At 38.0% G+C, this 16559-nt stretch overlaps 1 pseudogene; it reads right to left on the reverse strand.

The window, feature by feature from the left end:
* Positions 1 to 6951: 6951 nt before the first annotated feature.
* On the reverse strand, positions 6952 to 16559 carry LOC125679121 (putative nuclease HARBI1; annotated as a pseudogene).

Consider the following 16559-nt stretch of genomic DNA (forward strand, 5'->3'; position numbering starts at 1 on the left):
TTGGTCCGTTGATTTTTCACTTAGTTATGGCCCTTGGACTTAGAAAATCAGTTTTCCAGACTTTTTTTGGTCGTGCTTGCAGATATTCATTTGATATTTGGTACATTGCATTGTCATAACGTTTGAATTTCGTCTCGGTCCGTTGATTTTTAGTCCCCTACCGACGAAGTCGAGGGGACTTTAGGTTTGCGGTCCGTCAGTCCAGTTTTCCGCACTTTTTTTCTTTGTTCTTGCAGATATTTATTATACCCCCAGAACGAAGTTCAGGGGGGTATATAGGAATCACTCTGTCTGTCTGCAGATTCGTGTCCGGGCCATAACTTCTTTGTTCTTTGACTTAGGCATACCATATTTGGCACACAGGTGGATCACCATGAGACGATGTGTCGAGTACCTTCATGACTTCTATATGACCTTGACTCTTGATCTCAAGGTCAAAATTAAAGGGTTTTTTTTTTTTTTTTACAATGGATTCGTGTCCGGGCCATAACTTCTTTGTTCTTTGACATAGGCATACCATATTTGACACATGAGTGTATCACCATGAGACGATGTGTCGTGTACCTCCATATGACCTTGAACTCAAGGTCAAAATTAAAGATTTTCACAATGGATTCGTGTCAGGACCATGCTTTCTTTGTTCTTTGACACAGGCATACCATATTTGACACATGAGTGTATCACCATGAGACGATGTGTCGGGTACCTTTATGACCTTGAACTTTGACCTCAAGGTCAAAATTGATTATAGGGTTTTGACATAGTCATACCATAAGACATGGGTGTATCACCATGAGACTATGTGTCATGTACATTCTTGACCTTTGATCTCAAGGTCAAAATTATAAATTTAAGCCATGGATTTGTGTTCGGACTATATCTTCCATTTTCTTCTACAAAGGCATACCATATTTTTACACTCGGGAAAGAGGTAATTTATACCTATTAACAAAACACCCTTTGGGAGATTGGGGTAAGCGGGGGTATTCTTAGTGAGCATTGCTCATAGTACCTCTTGTTTTATATTTGGTATGTGGCTTTGCCATAACAAGTTACGGATCAATTTCGAATTTCATCTCGGTCTGTTGATTTTTCACTTAGTTATGGCCCTTGGATTTAGAAAAATAGCACGAATAATCAGTTTTCCAGACTTTTTTTGGTTGTACTTGCAGATATTCATTTGATATTTGGTACATTGCTTTGCCATAACAAGTTACAGATCAAGTTTGATCTTCGTCTCGGTCCGTTGATTATTCACTTAGTTATGGCCCTTGGACTTATAAAAATAGCACGAATAATCAGTTTTCTAGACTTTTTTTGGTTGTGCTTGCAGATATTCATTTGATGTTTGGCACATTGCTTTGTCATAACAAGTTACAAATCAAGTTTGAATTTCCTCTTGGTCCGTTGATTTTCAATTACGTTATGGCCCTTGGACGTAGAAAAATAGCATGAATTGTTAGTTTACATCCAAGTTTCTTATCTCTGTAGATAATTGAATTAAGAATAATACTACACTCATTAAAACTTCTAGCTTAGTAATACTACAATATAGATAAATTATTCATGACCATCTACATGATGGCATGGGGTCTTGAAATCCACAGGCATCTGATGTATAGACATTACTACACACACACACACACCCACCCATCCTGATTTTTTTTTTTTTTGCGGCCATAATTTCTCCAAAACATGTGGATTCCCTGGCTAACCCATCCCAATTTCGGTTTATATAATCGTTTGACTTTCCCAATTTTTGTAAGATTTAGAAATTGCCCTTCTACCTGCTTTATTATTACCGGTAAAAGGCCAATCTCTAAAGCTTACAAAAAGTGGGAAAGGGTTACTTAAATCGAAATTTGCATGGGATAGACAAGGAATCCATACATTTTGGAGGAGAAATTATCCCCGAAAAAAAAGTCAGAAAAGGAAGGGGTAGTAGTGGTCATACTTCAGGTGCCTGTGCATTGTTGACTTCAATATCATCCTCTGTTGAACGTTATTTACTTCCCGTGCATCATTCCTGACTGGTTTAAACTGATATGGTTGAACCACAAAATCGGGCAGTTCGTCAGAAAACAGAATTTAGTCCATATCCATTAAATGCAGTGAGATATTTCGTTGAACAAAACGGTAGGCCTACATTATTTTCGTTGCTTTGTTTACAATGATGGGTCGTGACGTCACGAACACACAGAATCAAAAACGATAAGCGGGTAACAAATTCATTCTATGTTTTATTTCTTATCAATCCAAAGACAATATTTTTTTACTAAACGCTATTTGACCTTCATTCATATTGTAAAACTTGTACGGTACCAATTTTGATGCACCAGATGCGCATTTCGACAAATAATGTCCCTTCACTGATGCTCAACCGAAATGTTTGAAATCCGAAATAACTATGAAGTTTTAGATCTAAATATAGCCAAAAACAGCGTGCCAAACAAGTGGAGCCAAATTCGTCCAAGGATAAGAGCTATGCATGAGGGAGATAATCCTTAATTTTGAAATGAATTTCTAAATTTTATAATAGCAATTAAATATACATCCGTATTTTCAAGCTAGTAACGAAGTACTTAGCTACTGGGCTGTAGATACCCTCGGGGACTAACAGTCCACCAGCAGAGGCCTCGACCCAGGGGTCATAATGTAAAACTTGTACGGTACCAATTTTGATGCACCAGATGCGCATTTCGACAAATAATGTCTCTTCAGTGATGCTCAACCGAAATGTTTGAAATCCGAAATAACTATGAAGTTTTAGATCTAAATATAGCCAAAAACAGCGTGCCAAACAAGTGGAGCCAAATTCGTCCAAGGATAAGAGCTATGCATGAGGGAGATAATCCTTAATTTTGAAATGAATTTCTAAATTTTATAATAGCAATTAAATATACATCCGTATTTTCAAGCTAGTAACGAAGTACTTAGCTACTGGGCTGTAGATACCCTCGGGGACTAACAGTCCACCAGCAGAGGCCTCGACCCAGGGGTCATAATGTAAAACTTGTACGGTACCAATTTTGATGCACCAGATGCGCATTTCGACAAATAATGTCTCTTCAGTGATGCTCAACCGAAATGTTTGAAATCCGAAATAACTATGAAGTTTTAGATCTAAATATAGCCAAAAACAGCGTGCCAAACAAGTGGAGCCAAATTCGTCCAAGGATAAGAGCTATGCATGAGGGAGATAATCCTTAATTTTGAAATGAATTTCTAAATTTTATAACAGCAATTAAATATACATCCGTATTTTCAAGCTAGTAAAATACCACCGTTAGAATCGTTTCATATGACCTTTAAATTTTGCTACCACATTTTCTTTCTTGTTTTTGATTTTAGGTTTCAAGTTTTGTAATCACTGTTATACATGTATGAGTCGGGGATAAATGACAAGTATCTCAATGACAAGTGTCTCTCTCTCTCTCTCTCTCTCTCCCTCTCCCTCTCTCTCTCTCTCTCTCTCTCTCTCTGAGCATTGACATACTCTTAACCACGTAATTCTACACGATAATTATCTCCCTATGTTCTTATTCGTTCTACTCAAACGAACATAAATAATTTATACCGAGCGGAGCTCGGACGGGCCGAAGGCCCGTCCGCGAAGCAAGACTCCAAAGTTAACACGTATGTAAAAGAAAAATGAGAATATCAGCAAATGAATAGAGATAATCTCTACATACGTTCACTGAAAATTTTGTGATCCATATGGGCGCCGCCATATTGGTTTGTTAATTAGTTGCTTCCAGAGTTATTCGTGTTTTAATTTTGAATGCCAAAAATACAAGACTGACGTGTAATTAGTAATTCAAACACTCAGTTTATTAAAAATGAATGGTGTGATTATTATTGGTAAAGTTTTTAGCCAATCATCAAATAGAAAAACACTAATACAACTAAATATTAGATGAACGAGTTAATGAGTTTCTTTAAATATGAATATACATGTACGATATACTAACGGTTGCTTTTTTACCATTTTGAATGTATTGGTTGATTTTGATTAGTTTTAACGGACTTTTTAATTGCAAACAAGATGTATTGTTGTTTATAATTGTTTGCTTTGAAAGAGAAAAAGTCGAGGCTAAATGTGACGTCACAATGCACGATTTACGTCGCCTTGCGTTTCATTTCCCGCGTTAAATGAATAGGCGGATTTTGTAGAACTGTTATCCCCAAATATCCCCCTTTAATATTGAGATGTTACTGATTGTTTAGCGCAAGGAAAATTTCATTATATAAATATGTATATATCTTTAAATCAATCGTAATCTACCGTACTTAACGGAATTATGATTATAACTTGGGATACGCCAATGACCATTTCATGGGATACGCCAATGACCATTTCATGCTTCGCTCGGTCCAACTGTCACACATATTAAAATAAACACAAACACGTAGTTTAGGATATGAAGCGCCCTGAAAGTGCAGTTTACTTATTTCAAAAACACTGATATACATGTACATAAACAATTCTTCACACAGTATTCTCTTCCTTTCTACAAAATAAAATAATTTTTAATGATAAATCAAAGTACTCGAGTAAGGCAATGGCTGGTGGGTGGAGCATAAGTTATCTGCACTAAAAGAGCCTTCGAGTGGTTTCAAAATTCTACTCACTGACGGTGGTCAGTTAAAATCCGTGTAATGAATATTAGACTACCCAATAGATTACAGGTATAAATAAACACGAACACGTGCTATTAGAACCTTTAATAAATACATATACAGACCTATTCGGATAAAGCTTGATGCTTAGAAATTATATCATTTTTATACGTCCGTCATTATTATGTTATGGCGCTGTCCGTCCGTCCGGGGTCATGTTTTCCAGACTTTTCTATAACGGATGCATGTACAACTTTGAAATTTGGTCACAATATCTCCCTCAAGAATTGAAAGAGTGGGTTTGCATTTCAGCTGGATTGGTCCATCGTTGACCTACTTTAGGAGTATATAAAGTAGGTCAAACAGTTTTCCGGACTTTTAATTGTTACAGATACAGATATTGCCCTGAAATTTACACATAAGGTTCCTTTCAGAGGAATACATTTTCAGTTAGCATTTCAGCTGGATTGGTCCGCCGGTTCATGACATACATTAGGACTAAAAGTAGGTCAAACAGTTTTCCAGGCCTTTTTTTCATTATACATGTAGATACAGATATCGCCCTGATAATTAGTCAAAGGCTTCCTCTCAGCGCAATACAAGTTGAGTTTGCATTTCAGCTGGATTGGTCCATTCTTGACCTATTTCTGGGGAGAGAAAAAAGGTCGAACAGTTTTCCGACCTTTTTTTCATTACGGATACAGATGTAGCCCTGATATTTAGACAAATGCTTCCTCTCAGAGGGATACAGGTTCAGTTTGCATTTCAGCAGGATTGGTCCATCCTTGACCTACTTTTGGACTAGAAATAGGTCAGACAATTTTCCGGACTATTTTTCATTATGGATACAGATATTGCCCTGACATTTAGTCAGAGGCTTCCTCTCAGAGGAATACAAGTTCAGTTTGCATTTCAGTGGGATTGGTCCATTCTTGGCCTGCTTTTTGAATTTTTTTTTTTAGGTCAAACAGATTTCCGGGCTTTTTTTTCATTACAGATATTGCCCTGCTATTTAGTCAAAGACTTCCTCTCAGACGGATACAAGTTCAGTTTACATTTTAGCTGGATTGGTCCATCCTTGACCTACTTTAGGACTCAAAATAGGTCAGACAGTTTTCCAGGCTTTTTTCATTACCGATATTTAGTCAAAGGCTCACTGTCCGACGGGCGAAGGGCCTCCGTGGTTAGAGCATCGGCTCTAAATCACACGGCCTCTCACCTCTGTCGGCGCGGGCTCGAATCCCGAGTTTACTTTCGGAAGGTCGGTGGTCTCTTCCCAGGTACTTTGTACATGTATCTGGGTTCTCCGTAGTCAAAATCAGTCTGCCAAGAACTCCCAACAATCAGTATGAATCACATCAGACAGCATTTGACCCAATGCTAGGTTGTATTGGCAAACTAGATCGTTATAACGACAATATAATTTGGGAAATGTTGACTTTAAACGAGACTGTTGGAACCCCTACCCCATTAACTTGTTTGTCAGTAGCCTGTCTCGATTTAAAAACTGACCATTCGCAGAAGAAGCTCTTGTGTATCGAATCAGTTGAGAGATTTTTCTTCTTCTCACGTATGGTACAAGCTTTTGAATAAATTTTGCTTCATAGGAATATAAAAACAGGATCCAGTTGCTGAAAATCCGTAACAAAGAGTTAAATTCTTAAAGCTGTATGACCCCGATGTTCATGTATTATTTTTGTACATAATTACTTTAAATCAGATTAATTACTTTATAAAGTTATTAACTTTCCCCTAATTACATGCTTGAAAACATCTGCATGTAAAAGAAAATAGTGTGAATATTATTTAGAAAGTAAATATAGTGGGTACATATATAAATCATCCCATAATAGACGTCTATAAATAGACCCACGCGCGTCAGGGGAATCCCACTATGATGTATTAACTCATACGCAATTGTCTAGCTTTAAGGCTGAAAGAGCGTAAAACAACGAATTACTAAGAGGTATTTGATATTTTTATTTCTATTAAACTTATGACACGGTACTGTTATAACAAAATACAGACTGTACATAGCTTTACACAGATAAGACCACCGATGATCTGAAAGTTTGAACTGATCACGTGACTGTCACGTGACGCGGTTATTTGTAAACATCGATTTAAAATCAAATAATTTGGGTTAAAACAGGTGAAATAATTTATTATATGTCGTACAGCCTCATAACTACATACATTGTACGTGCGATGATTTAACAGCGTTTTTACGAGATGGAAAAAAAATCTGTAATTCGGACCATACAGCTTTAACTGTTAGTTACCTAATAGACAGTTAAAATTGGGTTGCACGAAAAGTTAACTCCTAATTAATTAACTAATATTTAACAGAGAAAACTCTGTAAAACTTTCGTTAAATCCGTCTGCATGTGCAGTTACCTTCCCTACTGAATATGTTGTGGTAATGAAATTCCTTGCAACTCTTCCGTCCTCGGGTCCATTGTAATCAATATGGCCTATACTGCATTTCTGTCTTGTTGGTCATCGTCCTCCATGTCTTCCTTTAACATAAGTGCGATATTCTGCAAGATGGCACAGGCTCCAATTACTTTAACCTTACCCGTCTTCAATCTAATTTCACCACGCAAAGCAAGAAACCTCCTCTTCCACCAACCAAAAACTCTTTCATTGGTGCTACGGGTCTAACAATGGGCCGAGTTGAATGATTTCTGTGAGGGGGTTGTAGGGTGCAGGTATGGTGTTAACAAATATCGAGAGCATGCGTACCCACTGTCGCCCAATAAGCCCACCATCAACCCTTCGATTGCGGCTCTCAAGATACGTCCTGACATCAGACATTCGAAAGATTTGACTATCTGTATGTGCTTCCTGTCCATTTAGCGTCAATGTTAATGAATTTTACTAAAATATATGGATATCTTTTTGTTGCATGAAGTATGACGATGACTTGTCCTGATACGGTGATGATGGATATGGTACAGTAACACGTATTGTAATAATTACAAATGAGATGTATAATCATAACCGGTTGAACAGGAAATATTTAATTCACGGTTTGTGACATGAAGTATACCTAACTTCATGGCCACATATAGCTTGCACATTGATAGAGTGTCATCCTTTTCTATTGACGCAAGTTGGTTTGTCGAAAGTATGAGCTTTTATCCTTATGTGTGTACCATCAACACACCCAATTATCCCTGGAAATCCACCACGCATACAAAAGGCTCTCTTCGATCTCATCATCTCCTCTCGTGTAGGCCACCGCAGAGACTGGTCTTTGCTAGACAGGACTCTGAGAGCATTGTTCACAGCACCGCTTCACCGTGCCTTTGTCTACACCCAACTTACATGTATAATAATCCTATAAGGTAGTACAATTGTTATGTCACAGGTGAAGTCACTGTTCACTTCAAAGTGACGTAATATTTTTGATTGAAAAAATGGTTGACGTGTTCCAAAATATCGATTAACTACATGTATATGCTACTTCTAAGGTAATACTTAGCATACTTGATTCCATTGAACTAAGCCGGGTATATCCGGTGACGCCCTAAGAATCGGGTGACCCGGTTACAATACAGCAATAAAAATGTTGACTTTCTATTGTATAAACATTATTCGGAATAGAAATAGCCAACATATTTACAGATGTTTATTTCACCAGTGTAAAAATTAAAAACAATTTGTCATAGAATAAGCAACTCTCGATACTACTGTCTCCAACTTGAAGCCGCCTTCGCCTATAACAATTTTCCGGCTTACTCGGCGGAATGCATGCGCAATACGGGACTTTCGAGATACGTATCCACTCTGACTTTTATCGCGCGTTGAACGTAATTCTAGGGCATGTCACTTCCGGATTACAATAACAACTAAGTAAATAAGCATGGAATATTTCAATTGCTATCAATTTCCTGCATTTAATTGCTATCTTTGAAAGAAAGGAATCACTACAACCATTTCATAGGAAAATACAATTGATTAAATTATGCGAGTCGGCGCGGGAAATAAATCTAGGGAATATCTTGAGGATATCGGTAAAACTTCACGCCTTGCATCCAATGGTACGCGTCTAAATGCGCCTTTTCCCTTCCATCTAATTTACACCCAGGTACTAAGTACCAATAATATATTATATATGTACACGAAAATTGCTTTGAAGAAATGAAGGTACATACTGTATTCATATATTCGGGTGTTTTGTCAATGTCAGAGAATGAAACAAAGGCCTAAATTACACGAGCTGTACAGGCTAGCATTGTACATCATTGTACTAAATTGTAGTATTGAGGTTATGTGTTCATAATTTCATGTTAATCTACGTCACTTGCATTTCATTTCTTATCAATTCAGTCATATCAAAATATGTTAATTCGTTGTTTCTGTATATGGGATTGTTGAATGTGAAATTTCAGTGTACATTTGTAACTTGAAACTATCTATAGTACGAGAGTGAGAAAGAGGGGAATTACCTGCATCTCAACAGAGATGGACTGGCTACGTCCTTTTGATCTCATTAAGTCGCAAAAGAACCGAAATAAATTCAATAGACTCGCGCTTAAATCGGTATCTTGAAGTTATCTGTTGATCGCTGAGGTCTTCCATGCTCTGTCTTTCTCTGTAAACTCGCTCTTTTCTTTCCTCCCACAAGTTGCCAAACAATAAAAAGTCCGCCATTCCTGTTAATTAAATGATCTAATGTACACCCGTACCTTAGTTAAATCCGTCTGTTAAATTAGCAACTTAACAGTCAATTAAATGTCGTGCAACCCATTTAACTCGCCATTAACTTTAAAAGCGCGCTAACTTTTAACGGCCAATTTACTGTAACTACGTTCGTGCAACTGGATCCAGGTCAGCTAACAAAGGAGCGCATTTTGTGCCCATAGAATTCCAACAGAGTGTTGGAAGACCTGATCACCAAAGACTAGGAAGATAATGTCAATGGGGAACTCATATTTTTTTTATTTCAACTTCAGAGTACTTGTGCGTGGAATCAGAGTGGTGTTTAAGGTGACTCACTACACCCAAAAATAGTTTCTCAAATCAGTACGAATTTATTTAATTATAAAAGATATGATGATATACAATAAGTAAATATGCCAAAAGGCAAAAAATAAACAAATTTGGATTAAAACATGATTTTCAAAAACATTATTTCAACACATGAATAAAAGACTGGGGGATTCGAACTCGAGATCTGCGGTTTGCCAGCCCAATGCTTTAACCACTGAACTACATGTACGACGAAAGACGAACAAATCGATCGATACAAATAATTTCACAAAACATTTAAATCGCCATCTTGTAACGTGGTGTCATACAGAGTATATAAGCTTTAGTGTAGTGAGCTACCTTGACAGAGTAATTTGTTGGATGACTGATCACTTGATATGAAAGTTTCCGTTTTCCATTTTTGTTGAATACGCATAAATCCCGCATACGTTACATGTACTACCTTACTATTTTGTTTAACAGTTAATCACACATATCCAAATTGTCACCGGAAAAACTCTTTAATTTCCATTAGAACCATCAACTCAGTACCCAGCAAATGAGATGATGCAACGCAAATACTATGATTTTAAGTATATTACTTCGTTCCGGACACTTAACAACACAAGTTTCACGAATTTTCCATCACTAAAACACCAATTTAGTGTCTATTGCTGTATGGGGTATTTTGAAACACGAGGGAAACCTTATTTCCGATATCAAAAATACTATTAAAAACAAACTTTACGATAACATTTACCTTACTACTGATTCATATTTTTATCCCACCCGATGTTTTTGATAAACTATACTGTTCCCTTACTGTAAGTTTATTTCGAGCTAATACTATTTCTAAAAACTCATCAAAAGACAACATGAGCTCAAATTTTATCTCGTACAAAAATAAAGAACAGAAGTCTTTAGATTTTAAATCTGGAAACAATGAGTGTTTTAACGAACCATTCACTTATGATGAGTTGCTACAAGCTCTAGCAAACTCTCACGATACAGCTGTAGGTCCGGATCAGATCCATTATTAAATCATAACTTCCTAAATCTACCAAAGAATCTCTTATGCAAATGTTTAACATGATAATGGGAAAGTGGTAATTTCCCATCTTCCTGGGCGCAGGCTACAATTTTTCCTATTCCAAAACATGGAAAGGATCATTCAGATCATAATAATCGACCAATAAATGTAAAACCATGGAATTGATGATCAATGAACCCTTGGTATGGTCTCTCGAAACCGATAACATTCTAACTGATATACAATGTGGTTTTAGGAAAAATCGAAGCACAATCCACCAGTCAGGAAGACTTGAAACCTATATTCGAGATGCCTTTGTTAACAAAGAGCATGTTTTCCCTATATATTTTTTGTTTTAGAAAAAGCATACGACACCACATGGAAATACGGTATCTTAAAAGATCTCCATGATATAGGCCTTAAAGGGCATTTACCAAAATTCATCAAGAATTTTTTAAGTGAGGGGTATTTCAATGTTCGACAAGGAGAGACATTTTCAGACAATTTCGAACAAGAAATGGGCGTGCCACAAGGAAGTATTTCATCCGTTACATTATTTAGCATGCAAATAAACAGTCTAGCTGATGTCGATGACTTTGTTCTCTGTTATAAATCTATAAACATAAATTCAATTGAGCGAAAACTACAGTTATGTCGAAACAAAATCCAAAATTGGGCTAATGAAAGACGAAAATAACGAACAGTGATCAATCTCATAACTCCTATAAGCAATACAAAATAGAGAGTTGGGCAAACACGGACCCCTGGACACACTAGGGGTAGGATCAGGTGCCTAGGAGGAGTAAGCATCCCTTGTCGACCGTTCACACCCGTCGTGAGCCCTATATCCTGATCAGGTAAACGGAGTTATCCGTAGATAAAATCAGTGTGCCAAGAATGGCTTAACAATCGGTATGAAACACGTCAGACAACATTTGACCCAAAGATAAGTTGTATTGACGAACTAGATCGTTATAACGACCAAAGAATTTGCGAAATGCTGACTTTAATCGAGACTGTTGTAACTCCTGTACCATCAACTTGTTTGTCGGTAGCTTGCCTCGATTTAAAGCTCTTGCGTATCGAATCAGTTGAGAGATATAAACACCATATGTAGGTGATAATGGAATATTGCTAAAGGCTGAAATCATCCCGTATGACATTCTACAGATGAGTTGTCAGTTTGCCGTTAATGTCTACTTTCATAAAATATCCAAATATGAAGCAGAAGTGGACGACTCTGTGGTTTATTATATTTCAAGCTCACAGGGATATATCGAATCGACATATGAATGAAAGTTATTATTGTTAATAGACAACATGTCGTCGATATATCTAAATGTGGATGATGTAAATGGTTTCAAATTTTCCAAAACTAAAACTGCGTGCATGCAATTCTGTTCCAAACGGAAACACCACAATGATTGATTGTATTTTGTTTAACGTCCCTCTCAAGAATATTTCACTCATGTGGAGACGCCACCATTGCCGGTAAAGGGCTGCAAAATTTAGGCCTATGCTCGGCGCTTACGGCCTTTGAGGAGGGAGGGATCTTTTTCGTGCCACACCTGCTGTGACACTGAACCTCGGTTTTTACGGTCTCATCCGAAGGACCGCCCCATTCAGTCGCCTCTTACGACAAGCAAGGGGTACTGAGGACCTATTCTTATCCGGATCCTCACGGGATCACCACGATGATCCTCAATTACAATTAGATGGCACTCCAATAAAAGTTGTAAAAGAGCTTTAAGTTCTTCGGTGTCATTTTTGATAATAAACTTTCTTTTATCCCTCATACAGCAATGCTCAAAGATAAATGCACAAAGTTCGTGATATAAACGATAACAAAGTTGTTGCAAACACAAAATGGGGAACAGATAAAAATACACTTCTGCATCTGTATCGCTCTTTAATCCGGTCTAAACTAGACTACGGCAGTATAGTATATATTGTTACAAGAACATCCTAGTATATCAAAGCCCTTGATGCGACTTCAACTGTGCACATGAGCTTTCCGAACCTCTCCTGTAGGGTGACCGCCCAGTATTCCGATAGTCCGACGGCCCGATAGTCCGAAACTCCGATAATTTGTGGCCACATACATGTATATAAGAGATCGCTATGTAATAGGCAGGAGAAAACAGGATTAAGTGCCGTGTGCCAGAGCGATTTTTTACGTCACAAGAGCAAAACATCGCACAGTGGGAAAACTTTGAACGGGTTCGACCTACATCGGGTACCTGTAAAGTGCGAAACGAAACGAAATCTACCGAAACGAGACGAAACAGATTCTATAACGGAACTCTATTAATTATAATAATTAAAAATGGTGTATAACCGAACTCTATTAATTATAATAATTAACAAGAGATGTTTGTAAAACACATATGCCCCCCCCCCCCCCCCCCCCCCCCCCCATGGTGCAAAATTGAAAAGGGTTATACACACACACATCATTTAATTGAGAGTAGTATCATCAATTCAAAATATTGAGCAGACAATATCTTCCTATGTCAAGAGTGGATTGACCATGTGACCTAAAAATCAATAGGGGTCATCAACTCCTGAAGATATACCAGTGTACCAAGTTTGATGTCTGTCAAGCAAAGGGTTCTCAAGATATTGAACGGACAGTATATTCCTATGTCCAATTCGACCCTTGACTTTTGACCATGTGACCTTAAAATAATTAGTAGTCATCTTCTCCTGAAGATGTACCAGTGTACCAAGTTTGATGTCTGTCAAGCAAAGGGTTCTCAAGATATTGAGCGGACAGTATATTCCCATGTACAGTTTAACCCTTGACCTTTGACCACGCGACCTCAAAATCAATAGGTGTCATCTTCTCCTAAAGATGTACCAGTGTACCAAGTTTAATGTCTGTCAAGCAAAGGGTTCTCAAGATATGGAGCAGACAGTATATTCCAATGTCCAGTTTCACCCTTGACCTTTGACCATGTGATCTGAAAATCAATAGGGGTAATTTTCTCCTGAAGGTGTACCAAGTTTAATGTCTGTCAAGCGAAGGGTTCTCAAAATATTGAACGGACAGTATATTCCTGTCTAGTGTGACCCTTGACCTTTGACCATGTGACCTCAAAATCAATAGTGTTCATCTTCTCCTGAAGTCGTATCAGTGTACTAAGTTTGATGTCTGTCAAGAAAAGGGTTCTCAAGATACTGAGCAGACATTATATTCCCAAGTTTGACCTTTGACCATGTGACCTCAAAATCAATAGGGGTCAACTTCTCTTGAAGATGTACCAGTGTATCAAATTTGATGGGTTCTCGAGATATTTAACGGACAGTATATTCCTATGTCCAGTTTGATCCTTGACCTTTGACCATGTGACCTCAAAATCAATGGGGGTCATCTTCTTCTGAAGATGTACTGGCGTACCAAGTTTGATGTCTGTCAAGCAAAGGGTTCTCTAGACATTGAATGGTCAGTATATTCCTATGCCCAGTTTGACCCTTGACCTCAAAATCAGTAGGGGTCATCTACTCCTTAGGATGTACCAGTGTGCCAAGTTTGATGTCTTTCAAACAAAGGGTTCTCAAGATATTGAGCGGACATTATATTCCTATGTCCAGAGTAGATTGACCTTTGACCTTTTGACCTGAAAAACAATAGGGATCCTCTTCTACTCATAACTAACCCACATATGAAATATCATTATCATCAAGTGAATGGTTCTCAAGATATTGAGCGGACAACACATGGTCTACAGACCGACCGACCGACCGACAGGTGCAAAACAATATGGCCCCTCTTTTTCAAAGGGGGGCATAAAAATGGTATCTTAACCCCCTGTTTAAGTTACCACATATAAATAAAATTCGCCTCCCCATTGATGCAAGCTTTCGGCTTGACAGATACAAAGTTTTAAAAGTTGGAAGGGGATCGGTAAGCACAAAGTTCATATCCGAAGTTGATTGAATACCATGAGCAATTAGTTTCGGATCCATAAATTTCAGAACAGAGGGTTACAGTTCGGCATAAATACACGTTTCAGTGTTTTTTGCTCTAAAGACAAATCTATGTATACATGTGGATATTGTGTATTTGTATGTAGTATATCAAGCGGTGGATTCTGAGTATGTCTTAATTCCCGTTCTCTTTGTAATTTCTGCTTCCCTTGTTCATAAGGCTTTTGAGTTTACAAAATGCTGACCTCCTCCTAATATTATTGCATAAAAAATTCTGTTTTCCGTCCCGTTTTCAATTCCCCGTCCTAGCAACACCACAAATGTATAGAGTTATATTTAGACTCACTACATATCAATAATAAGTTTTAATAACACATGTATATATATTTTACCGAATTGCAATCATGCAAGGTGAAGATAACGAACCGTGATCAATCTCATAACTCCTATAAGGAATACAAAATAGATAGTTGGGCAAACACGGACCCCTGGACACACCAGAGGTGGGATCTGGGCCCATATTCACAAAATATCTTACGACTAAGACAAAAAACATAATTCTGTCTGATAATCAAATACCGATTCCAAGGTCACAAGTATGTATTCAACTTTTATAAACCATGAATGTACCTTACATATTAATTAAGAAAGTCTACAAGAAATGAAAAATAAGGAAATTACCGTGTTTGTACATTTTGATCTTAGTCGTAAGATATTTTGTGAATAGGTGCCCAGGTGCCTAGGAGGAGTAAGCATCCCCTGTCGACCGGTCACACCCGCCGTGAACCTGAAATCCCGATCAGGTAAACGGAGTTATCCACAGTCAAAATCAATGTGTCAAGAACGGCTTAACAATCGGTATGAAACACGTCAGACAGCATTTGACCCAATGCGAGGTTGTATTGACGAACCAGATCGTTATAACGACCATAGAATTTGCGAAATGCTGACTTCAATCGAGACTGTTGAAACCCCTGTACCATCAACCTGTTTGTCAGTAGCTTACCTCGATATAATATGGTATACTATCTAACTTTTTCCATTATTGAAAGTATTTGCACCTCGGCAGTTAGAGATAAAATAAAAGGTTAAGAGCTCTTCCTGCTTTTAAATTTCTCAGACACCAGTTTCTTAAAACAATGTATCTATGCCCAAAGGTAGATCCAACGCCAGCGACCCCACCCCTTGTTTAGTGTGTTTCGCCAGACCTCTGAGACTGTAACTCTCCCTTCTGAAATTTATGGATCTGAAATTAATTGCACATGGTATTTAATCAACTTCGGATATGTACATTTTGCTTACTCACTACCTCCCCCCTTTCCAGCTTTTAAAACTGTGTATCAGTCAAGCTGAAAGCCTACATCAAAGGGTAGGCGAATTTTATGTAGATGTGGTAATTTTCACAGGGGCCTAAGATACAATTTCCAATAAAAGAGTTCGGTTATACAATCTGTTTCGTTTCGTTTCGTTTCGCACTTTACAGGTACCCACCTACATCTACATGTATATATTTCGGCATCGTCGGAAGCCCACAGTTGATTACGCTTCGTTCCTTTCTCCATCATCCGTGGGTTCATTCATTCCTACTCGCTGTGTGTCTGTCTGTCTGTATGTATGTATGTCTGTCTGTCTGTATGTATGCTTAATTTAAGGAACATTTTCATCATATATATACCGATATCTATAGGCTTGTAGGGAGGGCTGACAGCGGATACTCGTCAGGGACGTAGCAACAGAGGGGAGGGGGGCTGATCCCTTCCCCACTTTTTAAAAAATTTCCCTTTCTTCTTTTTTACATGTTAAAACTCTTTTTGGTTCGGCTGCCCCCCCCCTCCCCCCCCCCCTCCCATCAATCCTTTTTGGCTGGCCCCAGCTTCCCCCTTTCAAAAACGAGGCCACGCGCCTGCTCGTGTCCTTAACACTTTCAAAAGTAGGGAGTGGGGACAAGAGTATGTATGTGCCCCCCTCCTTACACTTCTGGAACCCCTAACGAGATCCTCAT

Source organism: Ostrea edulis, chromosome 1, assembly GCF_947568905.1.
Source record: "Ostrea edulis chromosome 1, xbOstEdul1.1, whole genome shotgun sequence".
NCBI lineage: Eukaryota > Metazoa > Mollusca > Bivalvia > Ostreida > Ostreidae > Ostrea > Ostrea edulis.